The following is a 19,814-nucleotide window of genomic DNA, read 5'->3' on the forward strand; positions in this document are numbered from 1 at the left end:
CAGGTATTAGATTCTCATAGGAGCACCAATTCCTGGTGCCAAAAAGGTTGAGGACCTATGGACTACAGCCAGATGGATGACAAAGTAATTCACTTCATAAACTATAAACGTATACCCAATGTATTATATATCTGAAACTAACAAAATAAAATTAATAAATAAACAATAAGTTTTGGAGAAGATGCAAGGGAAAGGGAACACTTGGGCACTGTTGGTGGGATTGTCAACTGGTGCAGCCACTATGTAAAATAGTATGGAGATTCCTCAAAAAATAAAAAATAGAACTATCATATGACCCAGCAATTCCATTTCTGGGTTTTTATCCAAAGAAATCCAGAACACTTATTTGAAAAGGTATATGTACCCCTATATTCATTGCGGCATTATTTACAATAGCCAAGATACAGAAGCAACCTAAGTGTTCAATGAAAGACAACTGGATAAAGAAGTGGTACATATATACAATGGAATATTATTTGGCCATAAAAAAGAATGAAATCTTACCATTTGCGACATGAATGGACCTAGAGGGTATTATGGTAGATGAAATAAATCTGACAGAGAAAAACAAATACCATATGATTTCACTTATATGTGGAATCTAAAAAACAAACAAAACAGAAATAAACTCATAGATACAGAGAACAAACTGACGGTTGCCAGATGGGCAGGGGTTGAGGGCTGGGTGAAAAAGGTGAAAGGATTAAGAAGTACAAATTGGCAGTTACAAATAGTCATGGGGATGTAAAGTACAGCATAGGGAATATAGCCAATAATATAATAACTACGTATGGTGTCACGGGGTTATTAGACTTCTTAGGGGATCACTTCATAAGTTATACAAATGTCTAACCATGATACTGTATATCTAAAACTCATATAATATTAAATTGAGAAATAAATAAAAAATAAAATACACATGAATTTTTACTGAATTTCACAAAAGTTAACTGGATTTTCCTGTGACAAACATAAACACATTAGGTGGGCATTAATATTTTAATCCTAAAATCTATCTCCAAATCAGGAAGATAGATAACACAAAAACATTTTCAGTGTTTTGTACCCATCAGAGTAGCAATGATTATTTTTTACTAGAATAAATTTAAACATAAATATGAAAATACTTTTTCATTATAGGTAAATAAAAATAGCTTTGTTATCACCATTGGATACCAAGAAGCAACCTGTGCAGAAAAAAGGAAGGATATCGTTGGACTTAAAAGATTAGTCTTGACATTAAGTGCCAGTCCTGACACAGCCTACGTGTGTGATCTTAAACAAAGCACTCATTTCCCGTAGTGTTTTTATCAGATTTGTAGAATGTGGGTGACATTTGCCTTCCTGACTTACATGAGATTAACAGTGTAAGCCCCTTATAAATGAAATCAGAATATAGCTCCCCAAAGGCTTCTTTAAACCTGTCAATTCTGATTATTCTTACCTAATTAAGATAAGTGATGGCACTGAGGGCTGCCCTGATTTGAGAAGGGGATGGCTTAGGTCTTGGAGGAAGACAGTGAGGGGACAAGGCAGAAGGATGGCCAGGTGTCCTGATTACCTCAGCATTGAAGAGGTTTTTGCAACTCTAGGCTGGCTGCAGTCCAAACATAGCAGTGCTTTCAGTGGTGAATAAAACCAGTCCTTGCTCTGAAGGACTTTACCCTTTAGCTAGGGAGCTAAATGTAACCCACAGAAAATCTTTCAAGAGAGATTATGATTGCCAAATTGTGTGGTTTCAACGAAGCTTCAAGCTGGCTGTGTATTGTAATATTTGCCAGAGGCCGAAAGAAAGAGCTGAGCCTCCATGTGAGTCTGGGGGCAAGTGAGGGGCATGGATAGCTGTGCACTCAGGGGTCAGGGGTGGGGTGGAGGCTGACTGTGGGCAGGGTCATGACTTCAGGAAGGTAGGAAGAGGCCAGACAGCTGAGGCCTCAGAGCCAGGCTTGATAGCATTTATGTTCCATGCATTAGGAAACAGAAAATCACTTCACAGTGTTAAGCAAAAGAGTCCCAAGGTGAAAATAGGTTTTGCAAAAATGGGCAGGATGAAGCCATGAAGAGACTACATAAAAAAGACATTATTTTTTCACTCTTTTAAAAAAACGTAAATATTTGCAATATAACATGGATTAGGACAGATGGTTCTACTTCCTATCAAAGAAAAATCCTTCTTAGAATATTTGTTTTCACTTTAAATGAAGTTTATCTACCCTTCAAAACAAGATTACTATGAGGTGACTGCCATGGCCTAGCAGGTCTCAAATAAGATGAGGTCTCTCCTAAAGACCCCGGATCTTCACAACTGCTTGTCATACACTAGTTACCAAATGTGTGTGTGTGTGTGTGTGTGTGTGTGTGTGTGTGTGTGTGTGTGTTTTTGCTCACGCACATGTGTTTTTAAAAAATATTTGAGCTTACTCAATATTAACCCACTGGTTATGCCAACATGTTGGTACAGAATATAAAACGTACTGACCTACATAAACGTAATGATTCTGCCCTCTGGGGTCTTACAATCCAGCTGGACTGTCTATACAGAATAAACTATATTTTGTGGGTCAGGACAAAAGTCTAGAGGAGGGGATGATGGTCGAAGGCTAAGGGAGTCAGGGGTAGGTTTGGAGGAGGTGGAGACTTGAAGGATGGGTGGGACCTGAGAGACAGGAGCAGAGTGGTGGTTTCTGGGCTAAGAGAAGCCCCAAGCAAAGCTGTGGAGGCCAACACAGCCTGGCTGGATCTGAAGAACTTGGCATGTGGACCATGCTGGAAAAGAGGTATGTTTAGAGGGAGAGTAGATGATAATGCTGGGCAGAGGCTCTAAAACTGTGCTGAAAATAGGGTATGTTTGTGCAGGCTTCTGCAGAGATGGCCATAGAGGTCATAGGGGTTTGGGGAGAGCTTTGCATACTTTGGAACTGAACGTTCTGGATTTTATTCTGTGGAAGCCAATGGGTTTGGGGGCCAAAAGTGGGGCATTACAGGGAAAATAATTATTATGTATGGATTTTCGTTCTTCTTGTTGTTCGGTTTTTATTTTTTAAAGATTTGTCCAGCAACGGTTAGAATGAGGAGAAACTCAAGCAGGAAGATGATTTCTGTACCTTGTGGTTCAGGCTGAGGTGAAAAAGGCCCAGACACAATGATGGAATAGGCAGGAGAAACATTATAAATGACAAATTGGCAAGAGTTTGTGGCTGCCATGTGATGAGAGAAAAAGAATGTATTCACTCTGGAGTGAATTGCAGTGACTGAGACCTCACCCAGGCTATGTGACTGGATTTATACACAATACTGGCTGATTTCTATAACTTACTGCTTTTAACCACAGATTTAGCTTATGATCTGCCCCAGAGGATCATTTTCTTGAAGGATCAATGTGCCTTCTCAAAAGGCTATGAGCGACCAAAGAACTTGGAGCTTCTTACTAGACGGAGAAGCTGGGCCAAGACACCCGATTGAGCTGACAGTGACCAAACATGTAAAAGAGTTTCATGGCATCTATGGCCATGACACCCTGAACATGCCCAATCTCATCTGATCTTGGAAGCTAAGCAGGGTTGGGCCTGGTTACTACTTAGATGGGATTTCACCTAGGAATATCAGGTGCCGTAGGTGAAAAAAAAGTTTTGTGGAGAAAGTCATAACAGGTCTTAGGGATTCATCAGGTTACATCTTTCTTTTAAATTATTATTATAAGGGCAGCATAAAACCATTGAAGAGAGAAAACAGGGGAAAGGATTTACATTTTTGGCTTTGGCAGACAGTTCCCTAAATAATCCTACTGACTAAGGTGACAAATGCCCAAAAATAAAGTCGATATTTGTTGACAGCCTACCACAATCCAGACACACTGGAATTTTAAAACGGTGGGTTCAAAGGCAAGTTATAACAAGGAAATTGACATTTTTAATGTCAATTTCACTTTCATTTAATTGAAGAAATATTTAAATTTTTATTATCCTGAAAAGAAATGAGATAGTCAGAATGCCATTTCCAGATCTCTGTTTTTTATTGGGATTTGGGTCAGCAGAGTTTGCTTCTGTCTGTGGGTCTCTAAGTGGTGCTTGTGAGCCAGAGGGAATCCACCCAAGCCACAAGGTGATATTTTCTAAGACACTCAATCACCTTATTGCACCTAGAAGTGGGGGTCATGGCAGAGCAAGTTCAAAGCCCGTTTCTGATAGATCTGATAGAACCAAAAGATGAACATATCAAGGACAGAAGATTCAATTTAACATTATCTGGACAAGTTGAAAATGAATAAACCTTAGGATTCAGGAAAAAAAAAAAAACCTGAGAAAATCTTGAGTGTGGGCTCCAATAGTCACATGCAAGAATATTCATAGCAGCACTGCCAGCAATAGCAAAAAACTGCAAACCCACACATCCATTGAGAGACTTGAGAAGAAAATGGCAGAGTATTCACATTGTAGAATATTATACAGTTACATAGACAAATGCCACAAACATCATGAATGGTGAGAAAAGCAAAGCAAAAATATATACAGTATGATTTATTTTATATAAAGTTCAAAAGCATGCAAAACCAGCATATCATTGAGGGGTGGGTATTTTTAGAAAAGCAAAGGAATACTCAACAAAATTAGGAGGAGGCTGAGATGGGGACAGATGCACAAGGGGGATCCAATGGTGTAGGTTATAACCTATATCTTAAGCAGGGTTGTAGGTAGTTGAGTGTCCATTTTTAAAAATATTTTGCTCATATAATCTATTCTTTTGTATGCATTTAATATTTAATTAGATTTTGAAAAACTAGGTGGGGTGGAAATCTCCTGCAAAAGACATGACAACAAAGCCTTATCCTCATAATCCCAGAACTTGAAATTCATCAACTCTCTTTGTTTAACAGTCAGACACATCAGATCTTGGAAGCTAAGCAGGGTCGGGCCTGGTTAATACTTGGATGGGAGACCACCTAGGAAGACCAGGTGCTGTAGGGGTAAAAAATAAAAAAATAAGGGATTGTAAGCTGACAAGGACCTTGTAATCTGTGAGGTCAACCAGGGGTTGCCTTGCCTAAAAAATTTAAAAAAAAAAAGCCAGACAAACAAAATGAAAAGCCCAAGTATATGGAGGAAATACAGATGAAGAAAAATGACCCAAGCCCCAGGTTTTTTTGTCTTCTGGATTACATTTGACTTTCAGCATTTCTTCTTTTTAATATTTCACTTATTATAGTCAGCAACATTTCTTGAGTATCTCATAGGCTGACTACAATTTAGGCTATAAGGTTTAGACAGTATAGAGCAAGACAGCCATTGTTCCTGCTCTCATGAAGACAGATAATTAAGCAATAAAGAGGAGGAGGACAGGTGCTACACATAAGTACAAGAAACTAGGGAAGCTCAAGGCAGCAGCAGGCAACTGAGCCTCGGGAGACGTACTGTAGAGAGTATTAAGAGCAAGCACTTATTGCATGCCAGGCCAAGTTCTAAGCACTTAATGTATTCTGTACACCATATGTTCACTCACTGAATCTTCACAATAACCCTAATGAGATAGGTGCTATCACTATCCCCATTTTACAGATGAGGAAACTAAGGCATGAAGGAGTTAAGTGACTAGCCTGAGGTCACACAGCTAGAAAGAGCTGAGCCAAGATTCAAACTCTGGCACATTTGTGTTCTTAAGCACCACACTCTGGCCTATCATGCTTCCCTGAGCAAGTGACTTTCTGGCTGAGACCTGAGAGACTAAGAGCCACCAAGCAGGAATAGAGGAGGGGGGTGAGAGTTTTGGGCATGTATGGATCACTTGAAGGTGGTACAGGAGCTAAAGTAAATATTGAGTCACAAAAATTGTGAAAAACTCTTCCACTTGAGACCAGTTTTTGTTTTTTTTTTTGTTTGTTTTTTTTTTTTTTTTTTGGACTTTGGCCTACAAGAGGCAGTGCAGGGATGAGGTGCAGTCTTGGGGAGGCGGTCTGAGCTCTGTCAGTTTCTTTGAGTGAGATGCAGACCTTGGTGCTGGGTTCAGCGGGTTTCTAAAGGCCCATAGCAACAACTGCTAGGGATCCTGGGAAAGTCCCTAGGCATCCAGGATCCTGCAGCCTTGGCAGTCCCTCTGTCCCCTCTTGGCCTCGTTTCCCAAATGGACCCAACATCAATCAAGGACAAGAACCTAAGGCATGACCTAGCAAACAGCTGGCAAACTAATTTTAAAATCCAATTTCAACTTGTATATGTATAAGCCTCAGTGTATTTCCCTAGGGGATTCTATCTTTCAAGTGGAAAATTTTAAGTCAAATAAGGTAATCTCTATTTTGATTCCCATCATCCTGAGTATAGGGCCTTGCAGACTCCAGCAAGTGCTAATCTTCTTTAAGCACAAGCAAGTCACCGCTTGGGAGTCAGGGCGACTCCAGGGCTCAGAGAGAAAGGTCAGGACTGCTAAAATTATTGTGCTAACACTGTTAGTGTATGTTTGGCTTTGTCCAGCACAGAGAAGAAATAGAAGACATGAATCATGGCTGCTGGAGTGGGACAGAGTGAGGCTTCTGCAATCTGCTCATTTGTTGTCCAGTTTCCTAAATCTTGGACTCCCTCTAGCCCTCTTCTAAAAAAATATAAATGAATGAAGGAATGAATGAATGACTCACAAGAAATAAGAATGAAGAGAGAACAGGGTTCTGGAGCAGGGAATGGAGCAGAGAAAGTGATAGGGAGGGCAAAAAGGGGACACAGGGCCAACACTTTACAACACCTGCTGGTCTAACTCAGGCCACTGTCTTTTTGGTGATTCTGCAGCTGCCAGGCCTTGGCCTCAGGAGTCAATGGGGAGATAAAGCATGTTGGCTCAGGGCCAGCAGAACAGCCTATCCTGTGAGAATGACAGCATTTTGCTTCTCCTAACAAACGCCTTTTGCATTTAGCAACCCTGATTTGTCTGGGCTTTTCTTCTTTCTAAAGCCTAAATTGGATAGATACATCTAGAGAAGGATTTTCTCCAGGTCCTCTCCCCCGACCACCCGCTCTGCCCAGGCACTTTCTAAATTTCATTGATCCTACCTCATACTTTTGTCTCGAAGAAATGAAAAAACAAATAAACTTTAGGATAATTCTTGGCTACCCAAAGGGTCAGGCCTGATGTGGTCACTGCCCCAGCCAGAGTCATCATCTATGCAGGTGAAAGTTTTGTGTCATTAGAAGGAGAGAGAAAAGCTGGACAGACATCCTGGGGTGGAGAGGACAGGGTCCCGGCCAGGACAGGTGGGTATGGAGTGGAAGGAAGCTCTCGACAGAAACACTTCATAATTTGCTTGCTGTGGTGGGACCCAGGGAGACACTTCAGGAGTTCACGCTCAGGAAAGAAGGCAGTTCTATGAGGAGGGGAAAAGGGAAGGAAGCCAAGTTAGAGGAGGGCTTTTCAGATAAACCATGGACCTAAAATATAATTTCTCAGGGCCCAGGATCACCAGTTTCTGTAGCTGTGGAGCGATCAAAGTTTCACCAGGCAGCTCATTTCATGTTTCATCATTAAAAAAGTCATTCTCCTATTGAACTGATAGATACAAAGCCCAAAGCACATACCAGGGCCTGGTGTATGCTAAGTGCTCTCTAAATATAATCCAGTATCAAGATTATTGTTGAGCGGAAAGCTGCCTATTTAGTCATTGGCCCAGTGCTGTCTTCAAAAGTAATGTGGTCTATGTCTAATCCCCTTTGTTTTTGTTTCCATTATAAATGTCTCAGTGCCTTCCAGCATACCTAATACTGTATGGCTTCCAGATACACCATCATGGCTGCCTTCTGTAGACAACTCAAGTTATCAAGGGCCCTTTTAAAACATTTTGAACATGGTACTCAGGATTCAATCTACTATTTCAGGTATTATCTGACCATCCAAGAATATGGTGGAAAAGTATTCCTTGAATTCTGTTACCTGTTTACATACAAACAATTATGCTAGGCATAGTGTGAAATGCTAGAGATACAAAGATGAATAAAACATAGTGCCTGCTATTTGCAATAGTCTCAAATAGGGTTACTATCATCATACTTGAATGGATCGATAAACTGTGGTCTATTCACACAATGAAATATTATATGGCAATGGAAAAAGACTGTTGGGACTGCACGTAACAATATGGCACTGCATGTAACATGACAAATGTGATATTGATCAAAAACGCCAGACACAAGACTATATACTATTTTTGACCTATTTTTTAAAATTTACAAAAACAGCTGAAACTAACCTATGCTGTTGAAAGACTGGATAGAGGTTCCCCTGGGGAGAGAGATAGTATAAGAGAGCACAAGGAGGGTTCTGGGTGCTGTAATGCTTGGTTTTTTAATCTGGGTGCTGATTATATGCATATGTTCAGTTTGTGAAAATTTCGTAAGCTACGCATTTACAATATGTGCATTCTTTTTTGCTTGGATGTTACATATCAATAAGAAGTTAAGGGGGGAAATATCATGCATAGGATCAAGATAAAGGAGGAGACAGTGAGATAACTTTAGTTCAGCATGGTAAACTCCGTTATAGAGAAACATATAATGTGTGATACAGCAAGACGGACTAAGGAGCAAGTAACCAAGGGTCGGGGGTAGAACAGGGTTAACGAGGCCTCCCAGGAGCATTCTAGAGCTAAACAGGAGCTGAACCTCGTCCTCCAAGGCTGAATATTTGGGAAAGAAGTTTTAGATTCATTTATAGAAAGGGGGCCTCATTTGTCCCGATGAGAGTGAAAGTGAGATGTGAGAAGTGAACATGGTGATAATTTAGAATAACAGGAGTGAGAGCCAGAGCCAATCAGAGATAAAGAAAAATAAATTGATGGGTGGTACCGAAGAGCCTGGAGGAGGTTATAAACCATGAACTTGAAGTGGGGCCATTCTCATTGGTTGGGTGGTCTTTTTCAGGAGCATAAACAGAAAACTCAGGGTTGGGATTTACCGGGCAGACGTGGCAAAAGCAGAGCAATTGGCATTGGTGAGGGAATAGCTTTGAAAATCAGCCACAGTGTCTAGCCAGGAGCAGAGAACAATAGTCTGTGAGCCTAGACTTCCCTCCCCCGCACCCTCTCACTTTTTCCTCTCATGCTTCTGATCACTCCTCAGCCTCACTCCAGGTTTGTCTTCCTCTACCCAACAGTTACAGGTTAGGCGATCTCTAGAGACCCACTTTGAAATGGGCCTTTTTTTGGGGGGGGGGGGTCTACACAATTTCCTTATGATCAGTTTTGATTATTTGACCTAATCTGATGTGTTCCATCTCCAATTCAGAATTCTCTGAGCTCCATACCTATATGTCTATTCAACATGATCACATTCAACATGCTACTCAACTCAACATGTTCAAAAATTAAATTCATTATTTTCTTCCCCACCCTCTTCTGGTCTCTCTAACCCTCTCCTTCCCTGTGTTTCCTTGGGCAGCATTGCCATATACTCAGCTTCCCTAGGCAGACGCCTGGGCCTCATCTTCCTCATCCAATCAAGCATCAAGCCTGTCAGTTTCCCCTTTTTAATAACTCTCCTCTCAGGGGCAGTCTCTCCACCCCACCCTTACCACCTGAATTTGAGGCCCACTCTGTTGCAAAAACCTTAGGACCAGCTGTCCTGACTCTAGTCTCATATCTCCCTTCCATTCTCCAGGCTGCTGCACTGGTGGTCTTCCTAAAACCCAAATGATCCAGTCACAGTGCTTTTATTAACGCAGCTAAAACAGGATTATTCTGAGAGGACAAACCATAATCTCCCATCTAAGGGATCTCTCTTTTCTCTCTTCGTTCCTCCACATTCTTTGTCTGCTTTAAAATACATATTTTTTAAATCTTATATTTACATGGTAAAAAAATCAAATATTATAGAAAAGTATCAAATAAAAAGCAAATTATCTTTTCCTCCCTCAAACTCCAGTGCTATTCTCCAAAACTTACCACCTCTTATGTATCATTCCTTAAAAAAGTCTCCATATACCTATGTATTTTTTAATTTAACAAAAAGAGATTACACTGCTGTGCACATTGGTTTTAACAAAACATTTAGAAGATTTTTCCAGGTCCACATATATAGTTCTACCCCATGTTTTAATGATTTCATACTTTTCCATTACATAGATCTATTTACCTGGTCCCCTGCTGATTTATGGCTAAGTACATTCCAGGTTTTCATTATTACAATGTTTCGGTAATCACATTTGCACATGATTTTGGCATCATTTTGCCAGTATATCCTTTGGGCAAATTCCTAGTGGTAGAATTGCTGAGTCAATGAGAACAAACATTCAAAATGTTGACAGACATTGCTAAATTGTTCTCAAGAGAGATGAATCTGTTTATATTCCTCGGAACAGTTTATGAGGGTGTCTATTTCCCCATAATCTTGTGAGCACTGGGCATTACCAAACTTTTGTTTGTCCATTTGATAGATGAAAAATGAATTTTCGTTTTGTGATGCATTTCTTTAACTATGAGTGAGGCTGATGATTTTTCACATGTCTTTTAGCTCTTTGTTTCTTATAGACTGCTCATATCCTCTGCCTGTTTGATGATTAGTTTATGAGTTTGGGTATTTGAACTAATTATTGTCTAGTTTCCCAGGGAACTTAATATATTGATAGAACTCCATGAATTTCACCTTTGCCCAAGTATGATTCCCAAGCAAACAAAGAAGATTGAGTGGCCTCTGGAAATTCAAGTAAAAGCCTACTCCTGGAGCTTTCTGCCCACTGGTGCTTGGCCAACACACTGACTGCTCCTTACTTCATCATCTCCAAAAGAAACTCCTTACCCATTAGCAATTACTTTCTACTCCCTTTTCCTCTTAGGCTCTGGCCACCGTTAATCTGTCTCTGTAGATTTGCCTATTTTGGGCATTTCATAAAAATGGAATCATATATGTGATCTTTTGTGACTGACTTCTTTCACGTGGCATAAAGTTTTTGAGGTTTGTCCATGTCATAGTATAATTTAGTACTTCATTCTTTTCCATGGCCAAATAATAGTCCATTGTATGAATATGCTACATTTGTTTATCCATTCATCCATCAATAGATATTTGGTTTGTTTCCACCTTTGGGCTGTTGTGAAAACATTGCTATGAACATTTGAGTACAAGATTTTGTGTGAATATATATTTCAACTCTCTTGGGTATGTACCTAGGAGTGGAATTACTGGGTCACATGGCAACTCTATGTTTAACTTTCCTAGAATCTACAAAACTGTTTTCCAGAGCAGCTGCACCATTTTACATTCCCACCAGCAATGTACAAATGTTCCAATTTCTCCACATCCTTGTCAATGCTTGTTATTGTCCATCTTTTTTATTATAGCCATGCTAGCGGGTGTGAAGTGGTATTTCACTGTGGTTTTGATTTGCATTTCTTTAATGACTAATGATGTTGAGAAGCTTTTCATGTGCTTATTAGACATTCATATATTTTCTTTGGAAAGATATCTATTCAAATTCTTCATCCATTTTAAAATTAGATTTCTTGTCTTTTTATTGTTGACTTGTAAGAGTTCTTTATATATATTGGATACTAGACCCTTGTCAGGTATATGATTTGTAAACATCTTCTCCCATCCTGTGGGTTGTCCTTTCACTTTGTTGAGTTTCCTTTAATGCAGAAGAATTTTTAATTTTGGTGAAGTCCAATTCATCTATTTTCACTTTGCCCAATTGCTTTTGGTGTCATATCTATAAAACTATTGTCTCATCCAAGATCATGAAGATTTACTCCTATGTTTTTATTCCAGAAGTTGTGTGATTTTCTCTCTTGTGTTTAGATCTTTGATCCATTTTGAGTTAATATGGTATGAGGTAAGGGCCTAATTTCATTCTTTTCATATGGCTATTCAGTTGTCCTCGTATGATTTGTTGAAAAAATAATTGACCATAGATATAAGGATTTATTTCTGGATTTAAATTCTTATTCCTCCAAACTTTCTTTAATGTGTTTTACTACTTTTATAAATGTGTATGAAATAAGTTTAAAGAAATTACTGTGGAAAAAAAAAAGGGATATCTGTATTTATTTTTCAGTTCCCAAGAAAAAAATCTACAGGGATCCACTTACTATTAAAAAGTGTCTTTGGTGATTTGGTTGTTTAGACAAGAAAAATGAAGTGCTACACAAGAGTCTTCAACACCCACTCCCCACACTCATGTGTTCCCAAGTGTGTCTGAAGGAACTTTAGGATGAACATATGGCAGGAGTCTAATGGAAGAGGGTCAGACCAGAGCCTGGCAGTATCACTAGTAGCAGAAGTGGGCCTGGCATAGTAGTAGTCCAAGGAGAGGGCAGAGTCTGCACTTATCAAGCCATATCTACAAAGACTACCCACAAGATAGTTTGCGAGAGGTAGTTCTCAAGGCCCAGCCAGAGTCCAGACACAACGAATGTCATCTAATCTCTAAGTGAAATTCTCAATCCAAAGTAATGCTTACAGCAGTATCTCTGAGATAGGTACTCTGAAATAGGGTATCTCAGAGCACTGTAATTTTGGCTGGACTGTGGGCAATATCCAGGGTACGTGTGTGTGTGTGTGTGTCTGTGTGTGTGTGTGTGTGAGAGAGAGAGAGAGAGAGAGAGAGAGAGAGATACAGAAAGACAGAGAGACAGAGAGACAGAGATCTATTTTTGACAGTTTATTTTGTAAAGTTTGTGTGTATAAAAGTGTTAAAATTCAGTGGTCTCCCTAGGGACAAGTGACTTCAGAAGAATCAACACAATGGAACATAAAGAGGCTGTCCTTTTCACAAAGGACCCTGCAGTGGGTCTAGCACCTCAGAAGCAGGTCGTTTGGATTTGGGAGCTTCTCATGGGAGATGTGCCATAGAAATGCCAAATCTACCTGGGGGAGCTGACTAGACTGAAGCCTGTTCATCCACCGCAGTCCATACCTTAGAAATAACTCACTTCCGTTGTTGCTGGTAATCTTTTTTGCTTTTTTAACTTACAGAAATAATTCTTGCAAATTTTTACTATTTCAAGTAACACTGGAGTGAATACTGAAAAAATGTAAGAGGTATTCACTGTAAAGTTTGGTGTTTAGACTCCCAGAATTTATTCTATGAATCCAAATACACACACACACACACACACACACATACATATATATGTATATATATATATAATTTTTACAAAATAAGATGATACTCTACATTGTTGCACATTTTTTAAACAGCAGAATATCACAGACCTATTTTCAGTCAGTTCTGAACAGATAGTTCTACCTCATTCTCTAATAGCTGCATAGTAGTCCATTATGAATCAATCAAATTAATAATGCTTCAATTTCCCATTAGTATCAATTTAAGCTGTTTCTATATTTTTGCTATTATAAACAATGCTGATATAAATACACACAACACATTTACATATCAAATGCTGTTATTTCTTTAGAATGAATTCTAGAGGTGGGACTGCAGAATACTAGAGAATGTGAAGTTAAATTTATGAGAGATACTAGACAGGATTCTTAACTTGTAGTATATGGTTGAAACTTCAGAAATTATACATAGAATTATGTGTGTATGAGTGTATGTGGTGCATGTTTCTAGGGAGAGATCCATAGCTTTCTTCAAACCCCAAAAAAGCTTATGAACCACTGAGCCAAAGGGAGCTGGCATTTTCCTGTGGCTCTGGACCACAGGTAGTGAATTTGCAGGTCTTGAGCAATTTTATTGAGCTTGTGCTTGTCTAGCAAGGGCCATTTCCCATCCAAGTCCAGGATGACCTACAAGATGAGCAGGCAGTGACATTCACCAGTATGTTTTGTCCCTAAAATAAAGGTGAAACACCACACAGACACACAATCATGGCCACAAACACTTCCTGTGTTCCTGGATTTGATCAATTAGATCGACTATGTGTGATATAATGGTCAGCTGGTATTCTTGGTTCTCAGGTAGGGAGGCCATCTCCACACTGCCTATAGCTTTGTCTCCGGGCAGTGAGAGCAGTGGCCAGCCTCAAATCTGCTTCACCATCAAGCCTCACCCATGTCGCTCCATGTCGCTCTATCAAAGTCAGAGACTCAAGCTGTAGTAGTCCACAGACAGGAGCCTTATACTCTGCAGGGCCGTGAGCTTCATCAAGTAAGACTTTTAGGAACTTACAACTTCATTCCAATCCTTAAAGGGAATGAAAACAAAGCTGCCTTCCATACAGGTTACAGGCAATTTGGACCTCAACTTATGAATCCCGGCATTAACAATAATAACCCTGCAATGTTTCTAATAGCTAAGTGGTTCTTAATCAAGGAGTATATTTTTTGTTGTCACAATTTGGGGTGTTGGGGTTAGGGTGCTACTGGCATCTAGTGGGTAGAGGCCAGGGATATTGCTACACATCCTACAATGCACACACAGAACAGCTACCCATAACAAAGAATTATCCAGCACAAAATGTCAATACTGCCGAGGTTGTAGAAACTGCAAAATATCTGATTAATAGCATCTACAAACTATTTTATACCAGAGAGTGATCACACTTTTGATAATATTTCCACATACTACCTGGACTTGCTTAACACGAAGTTCCTGCCTGGACTATCCTAGGCTGCCTCTTTTATAATCACTTTCACTCAAACTCAGAGAAATTCATTTCTAAACAATCGAGGTTGAATTCTTGGAGTACCTTCTCTTCTTAACTGGTCTCGGTAAGTCATCTTCAAAGTTTTGCAGCTTTTAACTCCAAATATATATATTTTAATTACATGCTACCAGCATATTTTTAAGTGGACATTTAAAGTTTTTCATCATAAGTATAGTTAAAAGGTTGTAACTTCCAGCATATTGTAAATGTTGGCATTTAAAATTTAATAAACCATCACTCCTAAACACATCAATGAAATCTAAATACATAGAGAATACCCACCATCGCTCATTTAAAAAATAGATGAAAAATAAAAATACATGAACAAATTCTTTGACAGTGATAAAAATTGTATTATTTCTTTTACTATATGAACTCCAATCTATTTCTCCAATATAATTTTATACTAATGTAATCTATTATATCTTGAATGTCTTTTATTAATCACCTTATTACCTATTCTGTATCAAAATATGCATAATTAAAATATACTAGAAAATGTTTATTATAAGTCTCTAAGAGTAAGAAAAATGTCCTTTGGTTTGACTTATCAATATAATAATCAGTACAGAATTGATCAAAATAACAAATATATTTTTTACAATTATCAATCAAAAAAGAAAAATATATCAGCTACGTGTGTGTGCTATGAAGTGAATGGTCCCCCCCCCCCATTAGTTTACGATCCATGGAGGAATATTACTTATCTTTAGAAAGAGTTCATTATTGATTCTAATCCTAGTTTTAATTTTTATAGATGCACCTTGTTCATATAAATAACTAGTTATGGAAAGAGTTTTGTTAGAGCACTTTTACTAAATATTTTTAATTCCTTCTGAGTTAAATGACAAAAAACAAACAAATATAAAAACCACATAGTGATCTATCCAAAATTATGTTTAATGATCTTTCAGCTAACGTCATGAAGTCATTCAATTGTGTAGGAAAAAAAAAGATTAGACAAGATTTAACTTGCAAAAAAAAGATTTGTTAGTTATCAGAATCATTCATTTTCTCAATACTTACACCAATATTTCAGTGTGTTCCTTTGTTTAGCATCCCAGAGTGAGATTCAGCTGGGTAAGAGGGCTTTCTTTCTTTAATCACTTAAGAGAAGGGACACTGTGACAAGGTAATTGGGAGATAAGAACCTCTTCTTCTATCTCAGGCAGGTCAGTTTTAGAAAATAGTTCATACGAAAGATGGGATCTGGAAATAGATTTAATTAAAAATATCAATGACCTTGCAGAGCTTCATGTAGTCGCAGTGCCCTATCCTAGTTGGCAGACTGCTAGTCAACATCCTTGCTACTCAAAGTGTAATCCATAGTCCAGCAGGATAAATCCCATCTGAGATTGCTAGAAATACAGAATCTTTCTAAAATTCATTTTAATGAGATCCCCAGGTGATTCACATGCACATTAAACTCTGAGGACCCACTGCTTCCCACGAATATGTCCATAGTCCAGAAAGATAACACTTTTATCATATATATAATGTGTTCGTAGAATTAATTGCCTCAGAAAATGTGAAGTATTGCTGTTTGACATGTAACAAGGAGCTGTACCTAGAGCTCGGACCCAGGCCCAAGTTCCTGCTCCACTACTAATCTGATTTGTGACTTAGTGAATTACATCTTAGTTTCTTTATTTGTAAAACAGGAAGGAAAATCCTACCTCATTGGAATTACTGAGGTATAAATATTAGAACAGTGCCTGTCACAATAAATTATATTGTTATCATTAACAGAAACAAAAACAAATTACAAAAAGCCTAAAATTGAAGGGATTCACATAGTACTTGTTTCAGATCCCACTAGAGCTAGCTAGCTTTGAGGCGATCTGAGTTGCTTCTGAGACCCTAAAAGACTGGCTGATTTTAAAGCCATCTGGATAGATTTCTCCTTTCTTGGCCTGTTATCACATAGAAGGAAAGTACTCTTAAGACTCGCAGCTTAGGAGCTTTCTTCTGAGCATCTCCAGACCTTTACCATCACTCTTTGATATACCTACTGTCATCTTTGTCTTTTCTCCTGCCAAATCAACAGCTTCTTGCAGTGCAAATGCTCTTACTAGACCTCTCTCCTTGATGGCTAATAAGACCTGAAGTTGTCATATTTGCTGTCTGAGTCACAAACACTAGTTTATCCAATCCCATGAAAGAGGGACTATTGCTACATTAATGTTCTTTGGGTTGAGAAATCTGGAGTGATTAAATTTTTCCTATGTGCTTTACAATATTTCACATTCACAAACAACATTTCAACATTTCACAAATCTCATTAATGTTAAATATGAAATAAACTAGTAACTTCTCCTGGTTTATTTTACTCTAAAGGAACTAATGTATGGAATCAGAAATCTCATTCCTTTGAGAACAGGATGGTGATGAGCTTCCCTGTTAAAGAGCTCTTAATTTTATTAATTATGCTTGTGACTAAAACAAAGCAGTAGCTCTTTTCATTTATTTTACATGATCTCCAGGGTTTCTCATTTCCTCACTTCCTTCTGCCATCCCTTATATTTATTATTCTTTCCTCTTGTCTCCTTTCTTATTTTCTCTCTCTTTCCCTTTCCTCAAACATTCTCAGGCACCTTCTGTGTCAGGCACTCAGCAACAAAGTTTGAGCAAAACAAACCACCTTCTTATTGTTATGGAGCTTACAAATTTGATGGGAGTTAAGACATTCACTAATTGCCAAAACTGTAATTTCAAAGAGCACTTAGTGCCATATAGAAAAACACAGGACCCTGTGAGAAATCTGTGTTGGTGAAGGCTTCATCCAAGAAGTGGCAGCTGAGCTAGGGTAGGAAGAATGAGGAGTTAGCCAGCCATTGCCCCTCATTTAGACCTCCATGTGAGCAGAGACCAGGTCTGTCATCACCAGTCTGTGGGTCTGCCTAACAGGAGGTGCTCATAAATATTTGAGAGGAAGGGACAATGTAAAAAAATAAAATAAAATCAATGAAAATGTGTCCGGTTTTGTTTTGATGCTAATCAATTAATAAATTTGACTGTTACTAATTAAAAGAAATCCAAAGTAGAAGACAGAAAAGAAAGTGGCACAAGATTGAAGAAGCAGCAGGCAAATCACACTTGGGCCTTTCAGAGCTTGTAGCAATTTTAGTTCTTATCTTAACAGCAATTGGAAGCCACTGAAGGTTTAATTACAGCTAATATGAAAAAAAAGCAACCCTATTATGTGCTAGATATTATGTTAAAGACTTTACTTGCATGATTACCTTCAATCCCAATTTTTACAGACTCAGGACACTGACATGTAGAAATGTTGTTTGCTCATCACTCTTAATAAATGGTAGAGGCTGGACTCCGAAACCCCGACTCTCAACCAGGATATTATTACACATGCTATGAGCAAGAAAGAGAAGTCGATAAGCAAGTATGAACAGCTGATTCTAATCTCCTTGGCAAGACCAGCCCCACAGTGGAGTTGGTAACATAAGAGTATCAGGGGTTAATGAGCTAATCATTGAATTCAACCAATCCCCTTGTTCTGACTCCATATTAATCAAATAACCTCGTAATTATATTCTGGCTTCCCATATAGATTTTTCTGCTAGGAGATAATGCACCAACCAGCCTACACATGGAATTTGTAGGCAATTTTATTACTCATTGTGAGTTAATAAATTGGCATTCTGCTTTAAAAAAAAAAAAAACGAAATAACACTTAAAAAATTATTAGTTTTCCATGAAGTTAGTTTGAAAAATAAAAGCCAACAAATAAAATTAACATCGATGTTGTCTCTTTTTTATATCTCCTGCTTTGAGTGACCATGGCTATGGTCATGAAGTGTAGAGATAAACCCTTTCTTTACCATCCTCGTCAAACCCCCTGGTACAGCCCAAATGCTTCCATTGTTTCCCAGCCCGCAAACTCCTACCTTTCCTCCTGTTGGTCATTGAGAGGATTTTTCAGAATTTACCTAATTCTCTGAGGATAAGCAGCAGGAGGCTCCCACTGAGGTCTCATTCACGTCCCCAGTGCATCCATCCTATCCTAGGAGCAGGCCTCTCTAATAACATCATTAAAGCCGATGTTAATGCGCTTAGGGCCACCACCACAGCAGCCCTTGCCAGCCGTGCGCTGAGGCTGCAGCCCCTACGACAGGGAGTGACATCGCCCTCCTTTCCATGTGTAGGCTTCCAAACCGGGGCTCCATGAACTCGGTTTCTGATTCCCTTCCTACTCCTTGTTGGCTCAAGTTTTGTTCTTTCCGCCTCCCCTAGAATTCCTTTAATGGGCAAAACTGGCACAAATGCATGTGGACATTTTAAAGTGAAAGCTTCATGAAACGAACCGTTTCACCTTGTCAAGAGATCTGCTTAATCTTAGACAAAGGCTCTAGGGCTTTTCCATGAGAAAAATATTCGACTGTCTCTTGAACAGAAGATTGAAATGTCACTCTAAACGATTTCTTTTTTACCCTTTCAGACAGGAAAAGTCAGCAAGTGCAAGGTCAGCCTTGTGAAAGGCCTCCTTTCTTGAAAAGAAAAATGGCTGGAGCTGAAGGGTCAACAAAGTGAAAGGTCCTTTAGAAACTTTAGGGCTGGGGATGGTAGGAGGACGGCAATTGTTTAAATCTATGCCAAAACTCTCATTATTCTGCTTTTCGGCCATTTTCATCAAGGAAGCTTTAACCAAGAAATTACTAGCAGCTAGGCGGCCCGCCTCAGGATTTCCATCCGCCAGAAGCGCGGTGGGGATGAATACTGCGGTGCGAAGAATCGTTCGCTGACCAGCCAAGATGGCCACTTTCACGTGGCTGACAGCCACTGGCCCCGTCACTCGGGCATCCAAAGGCGGGGCGACCGGAAAGACCCACGCATAAGAGCCGGAGAACAAAACCTTTACGATTCCCGCGGCCACCGCTGGGGGACGCGACTTCGCCGCCAGATAGCCCGGTCAACGGTCGAAAGGGCGGTGCCAGGTCACAGCACAGGGCAACAGCCGCATTAAGCCCTTATCGCTTTTCCTTCCACGTCGAACACGGAAGGGTACAACGACCCCGTACACTCGCGTTTCCACTTACCACTTGTTATGAATGCTTTAACTATAGTTAAGTATTCGCTGGAGGGGCGCGTTACTTCCACTCCCTCCCCCTGCCTCGCTAAGTGGTTTAGCCCGAGCTCCCTCTCGGCGAACCGCCCCTTCCCACCCCGCGCGAGTGGCGCATAGGCGCGCGGGGCTGAGGGGCGGGGCCAGAAGCGGGCGCGC

The 19,814-nt window shown here is 39.5% G+C and overlaps 1 long non-coding RNA gene and 1 pseudogene across 3 annotated transcripts; one reads left to right on the forward strand and one right to left on the reverse strand.

Annotated features, from left to right (window-relative positions):
- The first annotated feature begins 3,499 nt into the window (after window positions 1–3,499).
- LOC118606066 lies at window positions 3,500–3,618 on the forward strand (annotated as a pseudogene).
- Window positions 3,619–6,653: 3,035 nt separating this feature from the next.
- LOC118605442 lies at window positions 6,654–19,619 on the reverse strand. 3 transcript variants are annotated; one of them, XR_004952156.1, is made up of 4 exons: window positions 18,481–19,619; window positions 17,818–17,944; window positions 15,602–15,784; window positions 6,654–7,342 (listed from the first exon to the last, which is right to left on the reverse strand). It is a non-coding gene; the product is annotated as an uncharacterized LOC118605442 (long non-coding RNA). The 3 variants fall into 3 exon arrangements; XR_004952157.1 differs by lacking the exon at window positions 6,654–7,342 and adding an exon at window positions 13,095–13,715; XR_004952155.1 differs by lacking the exon at window positions 6,654–7,342 and having other exon boundaries at window positions 14,957–15,784.
- Window positions 19,620–19,814: the final 195 nt, after the last annotated feature.

This window comes from Rousettus aegyptiacus, unplaced genomic scaffold (genome assembly GCF_014176215.1).
Source record: "Rousettus aegyptiacus isolate mRouAeg1 unplaced genomic scaffold, mRouAeg1.p scaffold_m13_p_7, whole genome shotgun sequence".
Taxonomy (NCBI): Eukaryota; Metazoa; Chordata; class Mammalia; order Chiroptera; family Pteropodidae; genus Rousettus; species Rousettus aegyptiacus.